General features: G+C 42.1%; 1 protein-coding gene across 13 annotated transcripts in view; it reads left to right on the top strand.

The window, feature by feature from the left end:
* Positions 1-22,952, top strand: part of ARMH3 (armadillo like helical domain containing 3) — a 132,698-nt gene that overhangs the window by 75,044 nt on the left and 34,702 nt on the right. The gene's annotated exons all lie outside the window — the stretch shown is intronic.

Raw genomic sequence — 22,952 nt, 5'->3', positions numbered from 1 at the left:
GCAAAGTGTTTTTGAAGCTTATGTCCGCTGTCATCAGTGGTCACTGATGTGACTCTTTGCAGGGGCCTAAGCACACATTCTCTTGCTTGTACTGGTATAGTGTATGGTGGTTTTTGCAAACCGTTCTTGCTGTTAAGACAAATATCAACATAACCATTGCCTAAAGCTTCAGTTTGCATACTGGGCCTGAGGCAATACTGCCATGAGCCCAAAAAGTGAGAACTTGGGTGCTACTCGGCAGGGAGTCTTGAGTAGGAGATCGTTGACACATCGAAGGCATCTTGCTGCAGTGGAGTCCTGTTTGATAGGGTCTAAGAGCATGGTTTCAAATGTGTCTTATTTTGAGGGTGGCCGAAAGTGGAATGACCTTAAAAGCTTCCTGGCAATCCTTTTGCCTGACTTTGCTAGAAGACTTTGAAAGCCCAAAAGCTTTTTCACGTTGCTGCTTTAGTGATTAATTAGGTCATCACTTTGTGTGTTAATTACAGTGACATTTTTCTTCTCATTAGTTGGATTATGGAAAGTTTTTGAGTCTGTGTGGGATGGGAAGTAATGCAACCTTTGTGGCCAAGGGAAGGATGATCTCAAACTTTAGAACACTGAATTTCAATGATGGCTTTGGGTACTGTGAAAAAATGCGTCTATCCACTACAGAAAATGTAGCTGGTAAGTGCTTTGAGGGCAGGATAAATGCCTTTTATTCTAAACAAAGTCGTGATGTTGCCCACACTTTGGATGAGGAATTTTAAACTGGATCCTTCTTCCAGAAGGTTGTGTGTTGTGTTAATTAATGTAAAGCTCTTGCTGCTGACAGAGGGGCATGAATATGATATACTTTATATAATGTCCTTCATGGGGTGTCTGAAAAGGCTTAACAGGGAGCCTCTTAAGCACGGCAATGTACATGAACAAAGGCCAATTGCTTTTGCTTATACTTACTTGTAATTATTTAATGTCCTCCTTATAATTTTGCAACACTGTTTGCTTTGGAATCTGAGCTTGACATATTAACTTTTTATGGACATTTGAGATGAGCTTGTCTGAGGCAGACTTTCCCTTCTAAACTCAGAAAGCAATAGGTCTGCCATATGTTGTTCTTGATTCCTTTGTTCATTAGCGTTTGAAAGCTGTGGTTGCTTTGAGCCTAGCCCATGTGTGATACCTGGAGCCTTGTTGAAGGAGCAGACTGTGCAATTCTCACTGGATAGCACCTATTTTTCTTCCTTGTTTGGTGACTTCCACTCTCAGCATAAACTTCTGTCAGAAGCGAAGAGCCACAAAACAAGACTGCTCCGAGATCTTAAGTTTGACCGGGAAATGAAATAAGTCAGATTGCAGTGAGGGAAGTTCTTCCCAAATTCTTCTCAACATGGGTGATCCAATACTGGAACAGATTGCTCAGGGAGGTTGTGCCATCTCCATCCTTGGAGTTATTCAAATCTTGCCTGAACACAGCTATGAGCAAACTGGCCTAACTGGCCATATGCTGAGTATAAAGCTGCACCACGTAACCTCCAAAGGTCCTTTCCAACCTAACCGATTTGATTTTAGAGAGCAGTCTCTTCACGGCATGGTCAAATGGTAAAAGAAGCAAGAAAGCTTGTTTTCTTTGAGTGCACTGTGCTATATGTTAACTCTGGGTCCAACTGCTAAAGATGCTGAGTAGAGCACTTATTTAAATCAGTAGGAGCTTGTGGTGCTCGGCATCTATTTTCTTTCTCTGAAAGATCAGTGAACGGTAGAAACTAGAGGACTCACAGTATGTGTTGCTGCAGATGCCCAGTATTGTCTGCTGTCTGTGAACTTATCAGTAAATTGGATCCTGCTGATGAGATCCAACTATGCAACTCAGTCATTTGTGAGAAGAAACTATTCTCAGTGTGATTAATGCTGTGGTTGATGATGGGGACAGAAAGCGCTTCTTTGAATAATGCCTATAATGGCATATTCCCCCGTGTGTATGTTTAAAGGAAGGGTCTATGGTTATATGAAATTGAGGGCATTTAAGAGGCAGTTAATGACAAGTGAAAATGATAGCTAGGGTAGATTAATTGTTAAATGAATTGTGCCTGCACTTGCTGTCATTTTAATGTGGTATCGGTCTAATTTTAAGTATGATGTTATATAGCAGGAAAGCATCAGGAAACAATACTGTGCACTTAGGTTCACCTCAGAGGACTTTAAAGGCTTAGCCACCAGGAGTTTTTCTCAAGTGTAGCCATCTTTTGCTGTGGTTTTTTTTCTTTTTCCCTTTGGAGTACCAAAATCTGTATTTTGATTAATTTTACTTTTATAAGTTTCTCCCCATGCTTTTTTTGACAGTTCAGTAAGGCAGCATTTTCTCATGATCAGTATAATACGAGTTTTGTTTTAACTATTTTTGGAATGAGATGATATTAACTGAACTTGGTCAGGAACATAGCTCATGGACTTTTTTTTTTTTTCATTGCACTTTATCTCCAGGACTATTTATTTAACTTTGATTTGGCATGGGGCTACTTTACATTCATGCCTTCAATCTGAGTGGAGCATAAGGGAAATTATCAGGATGGAAGAGGACTGAAAGCAGCCAGGCATAGGTCTCATACTGTCATTACTCTGAAGAAATCTGTCTTTTGAATTGATTCAGAGTGACAGGGGGGCAGGAAGGCACTGGCAGAAGCTGTATGTCTCTAGCAAGCTTTTTTTCACACATGGACCATAGCCTCACTTGAGTTGAGTGAATTTTCTGTGGTTTCTAGATGAAGTGAAATGTTGCCCCTTATCTTTTGGTAAAGTTTAGTGGTCCCTGTTAACACTTTGATGCACTGAATGATTCTTAGGGCCCTTTTTTCTGTCTGATAACACTTCTTTATTTTTTAAAGCATTTGCTGTGTTTGGAGGGGAATCAGTTTGGGCCCAAGGACACCTAGAGGATGTGAGCTTTGATTGCTTTCAGCCAGCTCATCTTCATGATCCAAACTGCGCACTCAAGCAGAAGAACAATAATGCCCTCTACGCAGTGAGATAGGAAAATACTCAATAGAAAGCCTTTCCTAGGAAGAGAGGAGGCCTTCAAATTCATCTTCTAGAAAGATAAACTTGGATGGGGACAGGTGCAGACACAAGCAACAAAAATCATTATTTCCTTCCGAAGGACACTTGGCGAGTGCTTTGCCCAATCCAGCAAAGTGAAAGCTAGTGGTTACTGATGTCGTGGGAAACAGAAGCGGCAGAGAGCAGCTTCTGAAGCTGAAGGGCAGTTTGTAATGTGAACAAATGGGTGGGGAATAGCATGAATAAATAAAAGTTGGAAGTGAAAGGATTTCTAACATTAAAAGCAGTGAGGGTCTGGGGCAGTCTTGTGATCAGTTAGAACAATACAATCTAAACTGATCTAATTCCACTTAAAACTAGTCAGGGAAGGATTATCTTGTAGCTGAGAACATGAGAGGATGGAGAGAGCCAGAATCCCAGACTTGCACCGGGAGGAGCCCAGGTAAGAGGTGCCTGCTGAGGTTCTCAATGAGCAAGGTTGATTTTTTTTTTTCTTTTTTTCTTTTTTTATTTTTAATTCCCCCTGCCCCTATCAGTAATGTTATCAGCTCCAGGGCATTACGGGGATGGGTCAGATCAGGTTGATCCATGGATTAGGACATGATTCAAATAGTCTGGTAAATACCATTGTAGTGTTTTCTAAAGTATAAGGCTTGTAAAAACTTGTAGCTGATTTTTGTAAGTTATTTGCTTCCTGCATCAATGATTCAGAACCTATTAGTGTTAATAGGCTAGCTGGTTCAAAAAGACTGATGCCACTCCCTCCTGTCAGTCAGGGATCACTTCTCCACTAAAGGAAGACAGTAAATGCCTTCTGTAAAATTCAGGGGCTGGCTAACAAATTGCAGTTTAGAATACATTACAGATGATGAATGTGATCTCCTTAAAGGGAAATCTATTCGTTTGACTTAGTGCTCTTACGATTAATTGCTTGCCAGATTAAATTGCTCCATAAAGCGCATGCTACTTTATTCGATCTCTTCATGATGAGATTAGCTAGGCCATGCTGGTTCTTTGTATGTTAATTACAATGGTATTTTCTTCTTCAATTTAATTATTAAATTGTTTAGCACAGCATGCTTTCTCCTAGCCTCAGGAAAGATGTCGGTATTTTTCTTTTGACTACTGTTTTATAATCTTACTGCCTTTTTCCCAGAAATATTCTAGGTTTCCTTTACAGAAGTATCACACACTGTAGAGGATACATTCTGAGATTTTTATGTGTTTTCTTTGGTGTGCTGCTGAAACACAGGAATGGTACTAACCTTGCACAGGTTCACCATGCGACAGTCTAGGGTGAGGAATGAGGAATGTCTGGAGGCAAACTTCCAGAGTTGCCACCCAAACAGGAATTTAGCCGGATACTGAAGCTTAGCTTTCTGTTCTGTTGAAAAGTGTAAAGCTCACTGAGTGGGCAGGAGGTTTGCTTTTTGTCTCACCTGAAAAATCAACACTATAGCAGTTCACTATTCTCTGTGCTGCTGAAGTTTCAGGGCAGATTTGGGGGGAAGAACCATGTGTGCTTTCCTCGTTCTCGGAGGCCTTCTCTGTACTCACTGACCATACCCTAGACACTTTTTTTTTTTTTTCCTGAAACCCTACAAAATGGAAACACAAGAAGCTGGACAGCACCAGAATTGTGGTAACAGCCTAAAATTATTGAAGGAGGCCAACAGTAAATAATTTAAGGAAAACTTAATAAAAAGCTATTTTAAGTTCTCATTATAAAACTTGCCCCAGCCTTTAGGATATTAGTTCATTCTCCCTTCATCAGTCAGGGACACAGCTACATGTGCAACTACCCCCACACACATGCACAAAATAACTGCTATCCTTTTGCAACACTAAGCCTGGGATTTCCACATGAGCTAATGTTCCCACAGAAACAATAAAGTGAATCTATTGTAAAGTTGTTGGTTTTCTTTATTTTCTTTCTTTTTTTACCGTTTCTGCTGCTACACCACTCTAGATGAAATATTTAATATGCACCACCTAAACTGTTAGTTGTGGTGTTTAAAATCATTCAAGTTGCTGAGTCTCTCTTACCCAGCTATATCTTTTTCTAATTTGCCTCTCAACTTAACCCCTCTCCCTCGGTAAATAGTGTATTATCTTTTATTGGAATTGATTCCCAAAGGCAAGGCAAGTTTTTGTATTAGTTAACCTAGTCTTTCATTTGCTGTGTATCCAGATCTTAGAAAATTCAAAAAGGTGTAGCAGAACTAGGAAAGTTTCAGAAAGGGGCAGCAAGAACAACTGAAGGTATGGAACCAGATGTGTTATGAAGAACATTTATATACACAACAAGTATTCCGTCTGGAAGAGACGTGGCAGAGTTTGTAAAAAATATTAAATGTCATAGAGAAGATGAAGAGAAGCTGTAAGAAGAGGGTGCATCAGAAGATCAGATAAGCTCAAACCAGAGAGATACTGCTTTATGCAAAACTTAGTTAAGCTGCAGAATACCTAAAAGGTTAGGTGAATTTAAAGGTGAATTTAAAGCAATGATTATACAAATGAATGGAAGAAAATTCCATCATGGGTTACTGATCCTACAGATATCACTTCTGCCTCGCATATCATCTTGAACTGCATGTGGCTGGAAGTAAGAGTTCTTTCTGGGGCAGTATCATTTTATTCATGTCTGCTTTTAAGGCGTTACCTGAACTCTGATTTCTAGACACTTTTGAAGGTGGGGCACTGAGCTGGCCTTTGCTACCTGATTCAGTATGGCAATTTTTAATGTTTACATAAATTTTATCTGCCAGGAACTTCTCAGGAATCAGCTGTTTACTTCAAAGCCTTTATCAAGAGTAAGGCAATGTGCCAGCATGCCCATCCCACTGCTTTCAGGATTGAAGGATTACATTTTACTTACAATCCCCCATCTAGGTTATACATGTGGTTTGTTAAATCTGTCACTACTTTCCAGTCGAGAAGGCTGTATTCCCACGTTAGGTGTCTGTAAGGGTTCATTGTTATGCGAAGGAGCCTCCTAACTACATTTTGACCCACATCAGCTTTGTATAGAGAAGAGAAGGCCTCCAAGCCTTTCTGTGGCTTTCTGCTGCTGCTTGTGTATGCACAGGAAATATTGTCCTTGGTAATTGAGAAGAAGGATGTCTAAGGAAGAAGACTATACTTTCTCATGAGCTGGTCTCCTGTCTAGCAGCCTTTTGCTCTTTTCTGGGAGTGGCAGAGAAGTGTGTAATTTTCTGGAGCGCTGGTGGAGAGAAGAGTAGAATGATGAACCATGGAAGATTTTTCTTCCCTAATGATTTTACTTTAGAATTTCAGTCATTATCTTCACTGTTCCTTTTTTCTCCAGAAAGAACTCATGGAGAGCTGTCAGGATCATGAACTCATAAATCTCATGAAAGTAAAACCTGTGCCAGCCGAGCCAGGCATGATTTTAATTAAGACTAACGGGATTTTTTTGTCTGTTTTTCTTTCTTGCTAGCCCTGATTCAAATATAATGGTTGGGAAGAAAGGTCTTCATAAGTTCAGTAGCCTATTGTTTGTCAGCTAAAGAAGGCTGAGTGGGTGGGACCTTTTCAGACTTCTTTGATTTAAAAAAGTAAAAAACTAAAGGCCCTAGGCTTTGTTTTTTTTTTTTTTTTATTTGGTTAAGGAGACGAATCATTTTACTGAGCCTTTGTAGAGCAAGGAATTGAACGGGGACGTAAGCTGTTTTTCTGTTGCAGGTTACTGTTCTAAAGGAAGTTCATGTTGGATAATTTATCATTCATTCCTTTTTCCTTCTGGCTACTGCAGATCCCCATGCACTGCTCTATAAATAGATGTTTAAAAAGGTTCTTTTGCGAAAATCTCTGAAGACAAACTTCGATTTCACTAAATCCAAAAAACCCCCTATGATCAATTCTCAGTGCACAAGTTAGATTGGTTAGAAAAACAAATGGATCAGGGTAGGAGATCTCTGCTGTAAGTGCCTCAAATAATGATCCATGCTTTGTGAAGAGCATTTATCTATGAAGACCAGCCAAGGTGAATTAAAGAGCATTAAAAGAGCATTATCTGGAAACAGGCAGATGTGAAGCCATATATCTTACTGTCATCTGCCGTCCCATGTTGGCCCAGCTGTGGGCTATACCTGTATGGAGGTGGGGAGGGTCTTTCCCTCACTGAGGACCTAAGGCTTTGTGGCTCCAGCTGGTTCTCCTGCCCAGTGCTGGTCTGGCAGGCCAGTTCTGCCCCTCTATCTGTGCTGCCTACAGCAAGCACCAACACAGCGGAGGCTGGGAAGTGTCTCCTCCGGAGTACGCTGCTGACCAGACTGAGTGCCAAACTGAATTTGCCTCCCATCCGTTTCTTCCCCAGTCCATGGTGCCTCTGACAGGGAAAGCCATCTGTGTTACAGCCTTTTTATCTTAGCTTGGGGAGGGAAATGAAACAGAGCTATCGTATTGCTTGCAGTCAATGTTGCGGAGCAGTTTAAGTGACCTATAGCATGCAAACCTAGCCCTGACTGTTTAGCCTCGAAATGAAGCAGGTGCAGTACTCATGAAAGGTTGGGTGCCGAGGGTGCCTCTAATTCTTGACTTTGTAAGCAGACCTTTCCTGCTGCGTTATCAGTTACTCAGTTGAAAGAGTTTGCTCGGTGTGGAACGATGCTGCTGTGGAACCCTACTAAGGCCCCATCTGCTAAGAGCTTGTATTGATTTGTGTCTTAGTTTATAAAAGCCTTCAATTCTCCTTGTGTAAATGCCATAAATAATGCAGATGTACTAGATGAAATGTGCTATGGGAACATCCCAGAAATCATTTTGGTCTGGGTTGAACTCAGCTAATCTAATCATGGTTAGGAGTTTCTCAATAGCTGTGAAGCAAAAAGTATATTGTCTTATTCTAGCTTAATGTATTAGTCAATACACAGGGGTAGGAAGATACGTATTTGAAAGTGGTAATCAACTTTCTAAAACAAGAGCTCTTAATGTTATAATATTACAAAACTTCATCTGAAACTAGTTGTAAATCATATATACACACATACAGTGGAAGTACAGTAAAACCCAGTCCTGCACCTGTGATTTATCTGCATAATCCTCGCATTTGTATGCCTCTCTGTCAGAAGGACTGCAGTGTTTCAGAGGCTATATGTATATATACTAAATAAATCACTTTGCCCACTCATAGCAAAGAGCCATTTTGAGCTAGCAACATTGCAGAATGCATTTTAGTAGGTGACATTGATGAATAATTTGTCCTTTTGAGATTCCATGGGCTTTAGGGCACCAAAATGTATTTCAGGTTGGATGAGATCCAGATCTGTATGAGAACTCCTTGGCAGTCTTGTAGAAAGTATATGGGAGTTTTAGAGGTGACCTGTTTTTTAGAAATTTAATTGGATTTTTGATCTATTTTATGTAAGTTATGTGTAAAGAAAGCAAAAAGGTAGAGGGATGTGGTATTTGTTAGGTTGTTCCGTTAGAAATATACTGCATTTCAAGGGTGATTTTTCTTCAGAGTGGTCTGTGGTCATGGCAGCTTGGGTTCTTCTCTGCATTGGAGAGATCAACTGATGGACAGTGGTTCCTGCAGAGGAGAGAGAATGTATTTGTATGCTCATAAATTCATTCTAATTGATGTTTCCCTGGCAGTTACTTGATGTTAGTTACCACAGTTGCAAGATGAAGAATGCGTTTACACGCTATTAGCATTGTTAATTGAGAGCAAACACAGATACAGCCCGTTTTCAGAGCTGAGACTTGTCTTCCTGTCACTTTTCTGCACTTGATGGCCCCAAAACTGCTGATGTGATCAAATAGCACATTGCAGACTACAGCTATAAGACAATTTCAGAAGTTTGCTTCAAATTGTTTAGTGTCAAGCACTTTGTCTTGGCTAAAGCAGACAAACGATATGAATCAGGTTGCCCATCAGCAGAGAGTTATTAGGAATTTGGGGTCGTATGTCAGCGTTCATTACCAAAGGAACTTCAGGTGCCCAGAGGAACTTGGAGAGCTCTTGAACGTCAGCACAGGAGGAGACTTCAGAAGTTATTGAGATTGCTGCTGGTCAGACTTGGCTTTAAATTTTCCCTGTTGGTTCTCCAAGTATTGTTTGCTGACATGCATATGTTACAGCTCATCTGCACAACTGGAAAACTTGTGACAGTAGAGAGAAGAGGTATTTAAGAACCTTTGTGTGTTAGTTTTATAGCAGAGATTACTGAAGTTCTATGGGTATGTGAAACTCATAGTGTTTCTTTTGGAGCTGGCAGTGTGCATCAATAACAACGCTGCAGATTCCAAGAATAAGTGATGTGACAAAGTCCTTGTCGTGGATCATCCCCAGAAGGCAGAGATGTCAAGGGTGCACTTCCTTAAGCAAGTGAGAAAACAGTGCTATGTGGTAAGTTTTTCAGCGATTAGAAGGGATGTAAGAATTTCTGATAAATTTTGCAAGTTACTGGAAGACTGGCAGAAGGTTAAGTCATGAAGTAGATGAAGCAGTGTGAATTGCTTTTTAACCTGTCAGGCAGTGCAGTTCATAAAAAAACAAGTGCTGGTCTGCAAAAGGGGGCTGTATCTTGAAAAGCAGTGACTCAAGAAGCAGTGACTGGCAGGTTTACTCTAGGTCTCTCGTGAAATGTTCAGCTAAAAAGATTTATTTGTCCCTTGAAATATTAGCAGGAGCAGGAAAGTGATTTTACGATCATATATATTTTGCAATTTTGTCTGGTATCTGTTTCAAAAAGTATATTGAAAAATTGGAGAAAGGACAGAGAAGCGTCGGTTATGAGAAGCTAGTAAGAATGCTTTCAAGATTTCAGTATCTTAATCTCTTTAAACCAAAACCTGAGGTATGCTCTTTAGAGTGTTCGAGCATCTTTGAGAAGACAAAATGCCAAACCAGAAAAGGAACATAAGGCTAGACACTGAAAGCAAACTGAAACTGCAAATTAGGTACCATTTTTTAATAGGTAATTAACCATTGCCGTAAATGACAGAAGGGATCAGTTTTCTTCCCCTCTTCATATCTGAACAGAATACCTTTGTGAAAGATGCTCTAGCTAGCTACTGGCATGAGACTGCGTAGTGCAAGGATAATGTTGAAAAATGCAACAGCCTGCGATATACAGAAGTTCAGATAAACTGATCTACTGACTTGTAGTTTCATGAATCAGTTAAAGACTGGATCAAAGATCTTATTTTGCATTTGAAACTTAACAAATTCACCCTGGATTCCTGTGCTTCAGGCTTGTATTTTTGCATTGAGAGAATTCTCCTCCTGTACGTCAGCCCGAGACCTACTGAAATTTATCCATGCAGCAATTAAACAGAAGGGCCGTCCTGAGACTTATTTTAAGGAGTTGTTGCTCTTAAGATGACAGGACAGAGGCGAAATTCAAGAAGATGTCAGTGGGCTGCAAGCTCTTCATTTTTCTGCAGTTTGCAGTCACCGTGATGGCTACGCTCAGTGAGCGAGGGCCAGAATGGAGGAGTTGTGCTGCAAGGAAGCGTGGAGAAATCACTCACTAGCTTAACCTCCTGGTAAAAATATCACATTTGTAATTTATATTTTCAGCCATACATGTTTCAGTTTTTATATGGGAGCACGGATTTTGTCCATTGTGTTTCAGAATGCAAGAGTTTTATACTAAGTTGTAATAGCAAAAGAAAGCTAGAGTACTTCAGAGACTTGGGAGAGTCTTTTTTTAAAGTCTGTTTCTTACTTAAAAAATAAGTTTTTACTGAATGAGTTTTGGTCGGCCTTCCGTGTTTAGTCGTGGAATTAATGGACAGGAGCAGTAAATCATGCTGGGAATCGGCCTTAAACTCAGAGAAGGGTTAAATATGCTGTTTATTTCAGCAAAGTCTCTCTCTCGTCTTTTTTTTTTTTTTTAAAGTGCATATATAGAGAGTAAGTGTTATTGTAGTGTTGGTGGTGTTAAACACTGTGATCCTGAGGATACTTGAGTCTTCAGGTCAGGATGTCAGGACACCCTTTGACACAAGAGGTCTTGTTTATCGGCTTCAGGGTCTGCAGCCCGGCGCTCCTAAGAGGCCTCCGTCTCCAGGCGTGAAGGCGCTCTGCGATTTGAACATGACTGGCACTTCCTATAGCAACGCTTTACGTGTACAGGTAGGGCAGGAACTGAATCTTAATGATACCCACCATCAGGAGAAAGCAAACGGTGCCGAACTCTGCCCCAGTCGAGCGGGCTGTGGTGAATCTTAACTCCTGCGAGAGCTGGAAGAGAACGTGACCTTTAGCAGCTAACTGCCTGACTGCACTTTCCCTGAAATGGCTAAAAACACTTAAAAGTGATGGTATGATTGATGATATGTTAAAGACCATTTAAGGAAACAGGAAAAGCAGTCAATACTTGATGTGGCTCTGTTACTGGGTTATGAAGAGCTGGTTGGAGGGAGGGTCTAAAAGAGCCCAGTGCAGCCTGTTTTGGAGCTTTCGTTAGCTGCCCCAGCATGTAACCGCAGAGAATCTATAGGGGCTACAGGTCTGTCTTTGCTCTTTTCATACCACCTCTTAATTCTGCCTGTTGAATAATGGCAGAGGTGGTTTGGGACAGTAAGTCATTAAGGTTTGTTGACACTCAGGTTTGCCATTGCTGTTCGGGAGATTAAGCACTGTTTACTCCTGCTCTCCTGTGCCACCTGTGTTGAGGGAGAGGGTCTTTTGTTTCTCTGCTGGCTCTCCCTGTTCATCACTATGCAGAAGGAAGCCTTAGAAGTCGCCTGAATATTAATTTTTCAGGCTTTCTGAGAACTGTGGGAAGTAAAGGTCAGGAAAAGTATATTGGCTCCCATGAAAGCAGAATGGCGAACGTGCTGAGCAACGAGCAGGCATGCCAGCCTAGAATAATACACCCCAAACTTGGTCCTGCTGTCAGCTCCTCTGGCCTCCTGCCAGGGGCCCGTGGCCACGTTTATCTTGCAGCAACTTTTTTGTACAGAGCAGTTGTACATCTCCTCTGAAGGCAGAGATGCGGCATCTGAAGACTTAAAGACTCTTAGGTCTTGAGCTGAGCTTCGTGCTCTGGGGCAAGAGGAGCCCTGCTAGAAAGAGAGGCGAACAGTTAGTCCTGAGCGCCTCGTGGGTCTGCCGTGTGCGTACGTGCGCTGCGCAACAAATTACTCTGTGCTGGAGCCAGTGGGTTTATTTTACAGATAACTGGGATGTAACCATTTTCCAGTGGAAGGCTGAAATCAAAACACTTCTCAATATTTGCCCGTTCTTATTTTGAAATATTGTCACCTCAGTTTTTTTAGTAGTTGGATGCTTTCAACATGGAAGTTTGATTTGTCACAGTTTTTCTCCCAAATCTTGTATTTTAAAGTTGAACTGAAATCTTGAATTTTGTCCAGAGTTTTTCATCAATTCAAATTAAGGATAAATATGAAATTTTAATGGAGAGGTGAAAGATAATACAGTTTCATTTGAAATTTGAAACAAAGCCAGACTTCTAAAGTTGAAAGCCTTTATAAGAAAGGGATCTTCATCTTGGTTCTAATTTTGATCGTCTTTCTTGTTGAGTATCACAATATGGCTTGTCTGTGAAGCCAAATATAGTTCTGCCCTTTAGATAGCATTCAGGTGTCGTTTTTTTTTTTAATCCTTTTTTGCTCTTTGCATTTTTTTCCCAGAGAGAGATTTATGCAGTTTTTCTCTTTTTCGTATAGTAAGCATGTTGCCAAGCCTTGGCGCTCTCAAACTGATAAGTGTCATTGCTCATTAGCATCAAATGCCACAGCCCGTATCACTTTCGCTGTGTTGCTCAGCTAGCACATGTTGGCTGTTAAAGCAGCAGTTAATCCCTTTGTTACTGAATGGGTTCTGTAATCATCTGACCTGTTCTTTAAAATAATAATCAAAGTTCTCTAATGACTTGCATGGTTTAATTCCTTTAGGAGTCTTGAAACAGACAAGGAAATTTTGCCATGCAAGCTAACTTACACTGCACCGGGGAGCTGGTGGCGAGGAATGCTTTTTAAATATAGTCAGGAAAATGATGACTTAAGCAAGTGCAGCGTGGGTGAAAGGAAAACGGGGTTTGGTAGGTGAACAGTAAGCAGCCTGATTGCTTTATGTTGCACTAACAGGTTTCCTGCTGCAAGTTTGACTAGTATTTTTGGAGCAAGGCTTTTACAGCGTTTTACCTGGCAATAAATGCTGTATCAGTTAGGCTCGAGCAGTGTTTGAGCTGGGTTAAATTGTCAGAAATTTCTAAGTGTGTGCCTATCAATAATAAGTAATTATGCATATGCTCAGAATGAATGCTAGCCAAGGTAATAGAAGCAATGCAAATTTTTTTTCCTCTTTAAATGTGGGGGAATCTGCAGTATCACTCACAGAAATGTTCAGTAATTATTGGCAGTTTAAAACTTTGTAATAGTGGCCTGTACCTGTGCTGAATGCCTTTTTTGTAAGATATGCCTGTTCCTCCATATTTCCCCAAATGCTTAAATTGAGCAGCTTTCCCTTCATAGTGTATGGCAGCACTGTTCTGTCAAACATTTCTAGTGCTGAGATGATACCGTTGACACTGGATCACAAGCAACACCCGGGAAAAGATCCTGGCCCCTTGTGTGCAGACAGAAGGAGTGGTGAGGTGAGGCAGGAGCAGGAGTCAGCCTGCTGCAGTGAGTGGACCAGGAAAGAAGTGTTGCTGTCAGTCTTTGAATGGAAGAGCTAAAAGGAACTGAGGAAAAAATCAAATATCTTATTACAAGTAGTCAGCACTGCATTTTTGCCAATGCAAATTTAATAGTAAAATGAGAATTCAAGATTTCAACAGCCTTTTAATGCTTAGAATGTTTTGGTGTTTGCTAGGGCAATTCTGAATCACATAGAGTTTATAGGAAATAATGCAACCAAGTATGGTGACTTCCTTTTTGGTATTAGTTATTTTGCAAATAAGAAGAGCACATTTGGCTCTTTACATCAGGTTTGCTTGTTTTTTCCTGCATTTTCATTTGATTATGGGTAACGTTTTTTAATGTGGCCCCAGTTTTGGTTGCTGAACTCGGGAAGTTGTGTGGTCTTCCCCATCTGCTGAGTGTTAACAAACCTTGTCAGCATCAACTGAATACATGGATGCTTTGTGTTTAAAAACGAAAAGGAAGGGAGGTGATAAAACACAGTCTGGGCTGCACAACTTGGAGGTTGGCCCAAGGTCTGGAAGGTTTAATTGGTGGTGCTGGCTTAAGAATTGTGCAGCTTAAGCTTTGCAAAGAAACTAGCTTGAACGATCCAAAGTTAACTGCCCTGTTAGAAGCGATGTACCTCTCCAGTGTGTAGTTGTGTATTAATTAGCTATTATAAGGAAAAAGCAGAGGCAAACCTTTCGCTCCCTTTTCATAGGGAAAAGTCCAGGCCTCCTCACTGCTTGCAGATCCTCCATGCCACCTGTTTTATATCGCATGTAACTGATTAAAAAGCATGTGGCTTTTTTTGCATTATGTTTTCTTAAGAGCCTTGAAAAACACTTCAAAACTTTTAAAGCATGAAAGACACATCAGTAACAGAACACTGTAGGAGTTGGGCTTTTCCTTTGACTTGCTTGATAGGAAAACATCAGCAATTAACGTTGAAATGTTTGGTGCTCCACTGTTTCTTAGATTGGAGAGCCAGACTTCACATTTGAAATAGAAAATGCACTTCACTGGCCTTGCTTTCAGTAACACCCATACAAAGAACAGAGCAGAAGAAATAAATGTAGGTATAAATTACAAAACCAAAGCTTTAAGGGAGAGGTGAGCGCAGGTGTATGGTGATATACATCAGGTATGATGGCAGGTGAGAGGGGAGGGTGGGTATTTGAAAAGAAAATAAATCTCTCATCCTCTGAGTGACGCGGGAAGGTCTGCCCCCAAAGCATGCTGGATTTGTCCTTCAACGGCCAATTCACCTGAATGCATTTTGTCAAGATCTGACTGAAATTTGGTGCAGGATAAGGATGTGCAAAATAAAAGCAAAAAAAAAAAAAAAACAAAACAAAACACAAAACCAACCCCCCCCCCCAAAAAAAAAAACCCAACAAACAAAAAACCAACACCCTTGAAGTGATTCTGAAAACCCTTGGTGTAGGCAAGTGATGTAAAAAGTTGCCACTTGTCAGTTGGGCTGTGATGAGTTGACCCCCAGTTCTCCTTTTGTCTGATGAACTATGAGTGTATGTGCACAGGCTAGCTGAAGGTGTGGCATTTTACTCTGGAGTCGCAATGGATTTAATACCTGCCTGTTGTCAGTAACTCAGCTGATAACTTGTTCAACTGCAATATATCACTTGCATCTGATCGTCACCCCTTAGATATTGAGAAGTAGATGTGTGAGATCTGCAGATATTGGGATGGAGGGAGGTCGGCTTTCAGGGAGGGAGGTCTGGCTAAGGGAATTAAATAGGAAAGAAGATGGGTACACATGAAATACTTACAGGAAAGGAGTTAGATATCTATGATGAGATGAAGCTCTCCCCTAGTCCATAAACCAGACGCCTTGGCTCAGGGAAACAGAATGTTAGTCAACTACAGATCCTCCAGCCTTTCAGACATGGAATAAATATCGTAAGAGTACCGTTCATTTATCTGTAATGGTGTTTGGCTCTACAGCTTTCTTTGGCACTGAAAACCAACTTCACCTTGTCCCAAATGATGTGTGATGACATCTTTATTGAGGACATGGTATTCGCTCGGAGGGTGTGTGGGGTGTGTGTGTCATCGGAGTCCATGCTTCAGTCTTGGTCCTGGATTTTGGAAGGCAAGTCGTTGCTTTAGTTGCTTCCATCAGGCGTTTCTCAGCAAATGTGATTCTCATTTGCACCTGTCTGATGAGAAGATGGCGTGAGGTTTGCAGCATCTTGTATTTTCAGAGGATTGGACTGTAAGTAACAGGCTTTGGTCTGCATGGTGGCTGGTAGCGTCTGAACGGTTAAGACTGTGAACTCTGTTTAGACTTACATGGCTGTGCAGGTACAGCCATAGCTGACACTTGGTGTAATTAAGTTAATTAAATATCATTGTGGGACTCAACCTCATTTCCTTTACAAAGTAGGTTTGACTAGTTGATTTTTGCTTAGGCAATGTTCCTCCCCCTCCCCCTTAATGTGACTTGATATCCAGCTACGTCAGGACTAGATTGTATCGTTCGCACCCTTTACGTGCTCAGTCCAGACAAATGCTGATGCTTCAGTGCCTTCCTTTCCCTCTGGGACTTTTGTCACAGGCACAGTTTTTACCGTGAGTCGGTAGAATGAGGTTGTGTTATGTGACCTGAAGAGAGGGGTTTCTGCCTTGCTGCTGCAGCCTGCAAACTGGGCGTTCGGGGCCACACGCAACGCCTGCCGGCCCGCACCTGCCAAAACGGGGTAATAAGAGTCATTTCCACACACTCTAGATGAAATGGGGTTGGTGGCAATTGTTCACTAAGTTGATTAGATGAGCAGCCATCCTCATTGCTTTTCTTGGAGAGCTTTAAAAGGTCCCAGTGGGATGGTTTATAAACTTTTTAAATTTCCCTCTTTGCTTGGTATGTTTGGAAGCCGGTGTGTGCAGTCCATATGGCATTCTGCACTAAATGCAGCATCCAATAAGCTAGACTTTCTGCTTTCCTTGAAGTTAAAGATCCTATGATAAAATAATAATTAAGATACTAATGGGGATAAAAGTCATTAAAAATATTTTGTGTAATATGAAAAATTTCATCAAATTTTTGATCATGTTTGAGGTTTTGCAATGTCTTGTGTCTCAGAAGGCTTGGATGGCAGTCTGTAATGTGAGTTATGAAGCAACAGGAAGATGCTGACCCACTTATAGTCGTTGCAGAGAAGAAATATTTGCCAAAAGTTCTTTACTTCAGGTCTTAACCAGAGAGGGTGGCTCTGCAAACCTGTCTGCTAAACCACTGTCAAATGATTCCCCCCCCCCCCCCCCGCCTCTTTATTTTTTCGTTTTGTTTTGTTTTCTCCCCCTCTCTCACCTTCTGGATTAGCTGTTTCTTAATACATTGTTGTTTGTTTTGGAGAGCGGGTTGCCTTGTACACCAGGGAGTTAAAGGCAGCTGTAGCTGAAGGGCTGTACTTGGTGTGGAGGCAGTATTTTTATGAGACATTTCATTGTTCTAAAACACCTGGCTACTAGAGAGGATCGTGCTGTTTGCGTCAAAGCGTGCTTAGATACTAGAAGAACCACAGCCTGTTTGGTCTGTGGACTGTATTTTCTGCTTGTTTGGCGCATCTGAAGAACTTTGTCTGGACAAATGAGTATATATGAGATAAGAGGACTGGGGAACATGTGCTGCAGAAAAGGTTGTTTAGACTCTGAAAAAGATACTTCCATATTAATGTTATGTATTATGGATCTGTGCGGATATTGAGGCAGGACCAGGGACCTAGGGCAGTAGGCACCTTCTAAAAGTATATATTAAGAAACCTTCTAAGGAGGGCTTCTCATTTTAGAAGTTGTTTGAAATTTCAAAACTAGTAACACAACTGTAGAAGCATAGACATATTACAGTTTGTGCTTAAACATCCCGTGTGCTGGTGTAGCAATCCCTCCTGGCATGGTCAGCTCTCACATCTTCAACATGCTAGACTGAGTGGCAGGTTTTAGCGCCCAGCAGCCCAAGCCCAGAGGGCAGGCTTTATATTTGTGATGTTTCCGTATTCTGTCAAACCGCACCTATTTATAGTTGGGGGTGAGCGGGTATTTGTTTGCTGCTGCTCGCTGCAATTGAGGTGTAATGGAGGGTTGGCTTTTTAGTGCTTTTATTTTGGTAAAAGTAAACTCTCACCATACTCTTGCCGCTAGGAGCCAGGTGCTTCAGAGCAATGAAATGTGCCATAAAATGTGTCGTTTGATCTCTCTTATAAATTGCATGATCGAGATGAGAAATGTATTCCTTATCAAGTCATAACTTTGCTGTAGAAGAACAGACCAGCAGAAGAGTGGGAACACAGATCAGGGTAGTATCAATAGATATTTTCACTCCCAACACGTAAGCAATATCTTCTACTTTGTCATTCATATCAGTTAAACTAGCAGTGCCGTTGGTTATGTATACTTAAGAATTTTGATGCCTGTTTGTTCAGAAAAGGGAACAGAGGTGCATCTTGACTGTGCCTGAGCCGTGAGTGTGTCTGGGAGTCTCTCAAGAATGATTGCAGTGATGTTCTGGCTGCATGAAAACATGCAAGTGGATGCATTCCCTGAGTTGCACTCCCCAGCGAGGTCATGCAACTGTCCTAAAAGTTAACTGCTTGCCCATGAGGACTTCCTTAGTTAAGAAGAAAAACAGAAGTCGTTCAGGTGTGAGGGTGGGAGGTATTTGCTTTGCTTGGCTTAAATGTACGGGCATGAACTGTAAGAAGAGAAAATCGGCATATCCTGCAAGCCATGATGCTATCAGGTTAGTACCCAGCAAACGGTGAAGTGGAAAGATGCACTGCAGAGCTGCGTGGTGGGTCGGAAAGCACATCCTCTGCTTCTGCCCGTGCAGAATGGGGCTTGGTAAAACAGTGCCGGGAATTGCGAGAAGCTCAGTTGGCATGTGTGCGCTCTTCTGTCCCCTCCTTATTAAATAAATAGACCATGTATCACCCTCTACCACGGAGCCTGTCATTGCAATCAATAGGTTTCAGTATGGCAGAATTGAACAGGTGTAGCGAGCTTATTTCTTCTGTGAAATTGCAGCAGTGCTGACTCGGATATTTTTAGTGAGCTGTAAAGCCAAGTGCTTTTGACTAAAATATCCTTTTTGTCTTGGATTCTCCCCTGCAGTTTATTATAGTGTCTGGAAAATGCCTCCCCCTGTGAGTTGTGGACTTTCAGCTTAATGTCACTACTCAGGAAAGTGTAGGAGCAGAAGAAATTTAACAGGCTGGAGTTAAACCACAGTAGAAGAAAGAATTTAGTGCACCATTCCAGGGCGTTTGCTTGCTTTTAATTGATGCACACAGCTTAGGTATGGCAGTTATGCATACTTTATAGCAATGCCTCATGGACATGTGTTAAAATAATCTAAACCCTCTCACCTCCTGCCAGGTGGGGCTGTACATACGGAGTAACTCAATCTAATTGTTGTAGGCACTGAACAGATGGGGTTTTATTGTCTTGAGTGCTGGGAGAGCGTAAGAGAGCAATGCCAGCAGGATCCTTGCCCCAAACAGCAGCTTGCTGAGACGCAGCTTGCTGCAGGAAGGCTGGCTTGTGGCTGGGAGTTTTGCACAGGTCTCCAGCAACCATGATTGCGATGGCATGAACAGGGGAAGAGGATAGGCGGTTTGTATTCATTTTGGGCTCTGTATTACGTGTAATTTACTTGCTGCCTTGTGCTTGAGCAGTTTCCAACATATCACATAGTAAAACACTCTGAGCTCTTTACACTGTGTTGGTTTAAAACACTTTGTGGCGGTGATTGTTCTTATTCCCGTTTTATAAAGGGAGAAGCTAAGGCATGTGAGAGGGAGAGGGAACTGCTGTAGCAAATCAGAGAGAAACTGGTCACTTATTGATTCCTCTTCCTGAACAATAACCACTGTATCTCAGGTCTCCCTTTGATGGTAAAGCAGCTTTATAAAGTGGAGCGTGATAAAAGACAACTATGCCCTTTCATGCTTCTGCCTGTTCCTAGCCTTCGTTATGGTACTACAAGCTTAGTGCATGCTAGAGTATTTGTCCATCTCAGATACTGTCAGTTTTTATGGCAGAGGGAAAGTGAACTGGCCGCCTTTGCCACGCATTCGGCTTTACTCGGTGAAGACAGACGCGCTCACTGCTGCCCAGGGCGCTGCGCTGGCGTGAGCACTCACGTGGGAAGATGAATGTGTGTAGCGGGTATAAAGTCACCCTTGATTTCCTGTGAAGGGGTAAATACCAGCCAAGCGGTGCTGCTCCTCTGTTCCACTGTAACAGGCTGTAGGAAGAAGTGAGCTTACAGTGCTGCTGTTACCGTTCAAGAAATGTTTCTGAGTATCCGCAAGAATGTTTTATGCCAGGCACTGCATACTGGACCTGTAAAGTAGGTGCAAAGACCAGGTTCATGCAGTGAATGATGGCTCAGCATTCCTATCTCTATAATAAGCTTGCAACCTTTCTGTTCTTCCCTTAGCCTACTTTTGGCACCTCCAGAGTGCTTAATTTCACTGCTCAGGACAAGAGGACAGTGTTGTCTTATGGGACTCTGGAAATGTAGCTGCTGTCAAGCAGGACTGGGTATTAGACAGCTCATCTGCAATAACTTGATGGGGAGAGTTTGGAGGTCAGAGAAAACGTGCTGAAGATGTGCTGGCTCTGCCCGAGCATAGTGATTTTTGCTTTCCCTGCACATTGGACCCAGACCCAGCTTGTTGTAAGGTTAAGGCAGGCAGGGTGGTGTTCCTTGCCACAGTGGGTGCATATGGACTGGAAGATGCTAGGAATTAAAGGACCGGTAGCTTAGTGTTGCTGGTGCTTTTCACTTCTCACATGTGATGTTACAACGAGTGGCAAATTAAATTGAGGAATCAATTAAATCTTTTCTTTCCACGGATGCCATATCAGTTTTCACAGGAGCCCTTTCCTGTCAACAGACTCTGCAACTTCAGAAGTTGTTTTATTCCGGAGCTTCTCTGAAGGGCAGCACTGGTTGTTTCTGTTTATCAAGGAGTAACCCTAGGCAGTTTTTAAAGACTTTATAGAAACAATTTTTAAAATGTTACTGACCGGCTGGAGAGGTGCTGCAGCCACAGCAGAAGCACGCCCTGTTGCAGTGAAGACGGTGAGGGGGGGAATGCAGCTGACCTGGAGGTGCACCTTCTGTCGTCATAGCTCAAAGTGAAAGCGGCAGTGGGAGGTGTCCCCATTTAGAGAAAAAAAATAATAGAGCCTGCATGGAGATCCCCCTGCTTCTCGCCTTCCAGCCCATGTGTTTTTGAGGGAGAAAGGACTCGTAACAGTCACTTCTGGACTGGCCAATTGTTGCAGCCTCACGAACAGCCAAAGCAGAAACTTTCCACCAGTCAGGGCTTTCCAGTTTGCAGAGGACAAGAGTGCCCTGTCATCAGTTGCTGCTACTCTGATCGTCTCTGTCCTGCAGTCTTTTCATCTCTGTTTTTCTTGATCCTATCTGCCCTTCTGTCCCCTTTTCCCTGTCTCTGTGCTTCCTTTAGTATTCTTTTTCTGGGTTTTTCTGTCCTTGGTGTATCTCTAACTGAAGTCTTCTGTGACACTCAGTAAGTAACAGCACTGTTATGTTTTGTGTTGCCACTACACTTTTTTCAGTTTCTGAGCTTTCCCTGTTCTCTTGCATTTGAGATCGTTAGCTCTCTGGGACAGAGGCTTCCCACCACTCTCTGTTTGTACAATACCTGTTACCGTGGGACCCACTTTTACTGTCTAATAATGTGATTAATACAGCTAGTACAAATAAATTATTCATTGGCACTTAGGTTCCTAAATCAGGGTGGAACACTTTACATTTTTCCTGCAATCATTCCCTCCTTCCCAAATAAATAAATAAATGCAATAAATGCATAAATAAATAAATGCAAGTGTTCTAGGTTGTTCATCCTGAAGAAAATATGAGTTCATATATGTCTTTGTATGGCTTCTGGCACCATGGTGTCTAGGTAGCTTGCACTCTGAAGAGTTGCATGAAGAAGTGACGGGAGAACTGACGCTCTCAGTTTTTTCTGAGAGCGCTGGCATGGCTAGTGTGTAAATGATTCTCACTGGGAGACTGAGGAATAAAGAATGCGGAGATCGCTTGTGGTCTGCCTTGGAGCACTAAGCATCAGTGTCAAGACAAGCCACTGAGAGCCAGGTTTTTTTATTCCTGAAGCATTGCTTCACGTTCTGCCTGCTCAGCATCCTTCCCTTGTCCAGTGACAGCCTCCTCTCTTGCCAGTTGACTGCTGAACTGTGGATCTGTCAGAGGAGGAGGTGTTGCTGAAGTAACATCTCCCCAGTCTCTAGAGAATTGTGTCCCAAAAGCACTCTGAAATTTGTATGACAAATGGCAGCCAGCCCTACTGAGAGACTTATGGTGTGGAAATGCGTAAGTGTACACACTATCAAAGGCTAGTTGGGGAACTGCAGTGTTTTGTCTTTCGGCTGACACTTTACCTTTTCCTTCCTTTACAAATGCGTTGAAGATGCTAGTGCTTCATGAATACCAAACACAAGGTTTTTCTTTACTTTTTTTTTTTTTTTTTTTTTTGCATGATCGATATGAAGATCTCGGTAGAGCACAGCACACTACAAATCTTTTCCAAGTGCTTTAGCCGCTCCCCAAAGGTACTGGCTGATAGGCAATAATCAAGGCAATCACAGTGTAAAAATAAAACATTGCCAGGGCTCAGCTGTTACATGCCGGTGTGTGAACTAATGATGGCAAAGCCGCTGTTCTGTTGTCCATAAGGGGGAGACTGTGCTTAAAAGCTCTGGTCCCCTGGTTGTCTCCAGGAGCAAATGCCTGTGGAGCGGCAGCTTTGCAAAGTGAAATTCCAGCTGTTAGTCAGTAGCCCAGGAGGCCAGTTGCCTAAAAGTATGCCCCAGGGACAAGATGGATTTTGAGAGATGGAAGGATAGCGGTGCCATATCAGAGTAGTTGATGCAGAAAGGGGCTGCCGTTGCGCAGCAGCGTGGGCTGGGTAGCGACGGAATTTTTCATGGCAGATGTGTGAGGAGGAGCTGTACCATGTGCAGAGCCTGGCCTTGGTAGCATACGCTGGGCAGTAGGAACCTGGCTACACAGAGCCAGGATTGAATCCAAGCTCTTCATGCTGCCCCGGGCTGCTTGCAGGTTCAGGAAAACAGCTCTGTAGAAAATCAGGTTGGGAAGGAATTCTTCATAGTGGAAGTTAAAACAAATTAAACAGCTGAACTTCTTCCTCTAGTCTCTGAGAAGCTGTCCATTTGCCTTTAGGGAAATGAGGAAAGAGACTTGAATTATTTCT

This window comes from Platalea leucorodia (assembly GCF_965183815.1).
Source record: "Platalea leucorodia genome assembly, chromosome: 4".
Classification (NCBI taxonomy): domain Eukaryota; kingdom Metazoa; phylum Chordata; class Aves; order Pelecaniformes; family Threskiornithidae; genus Platalea; species Platalea leucorodia.
The sequence above is the reverse complement of the archived record's forward strand: the minus strand, read 5'-3'. Positions and strand labels throughout refer to the sequence as shown.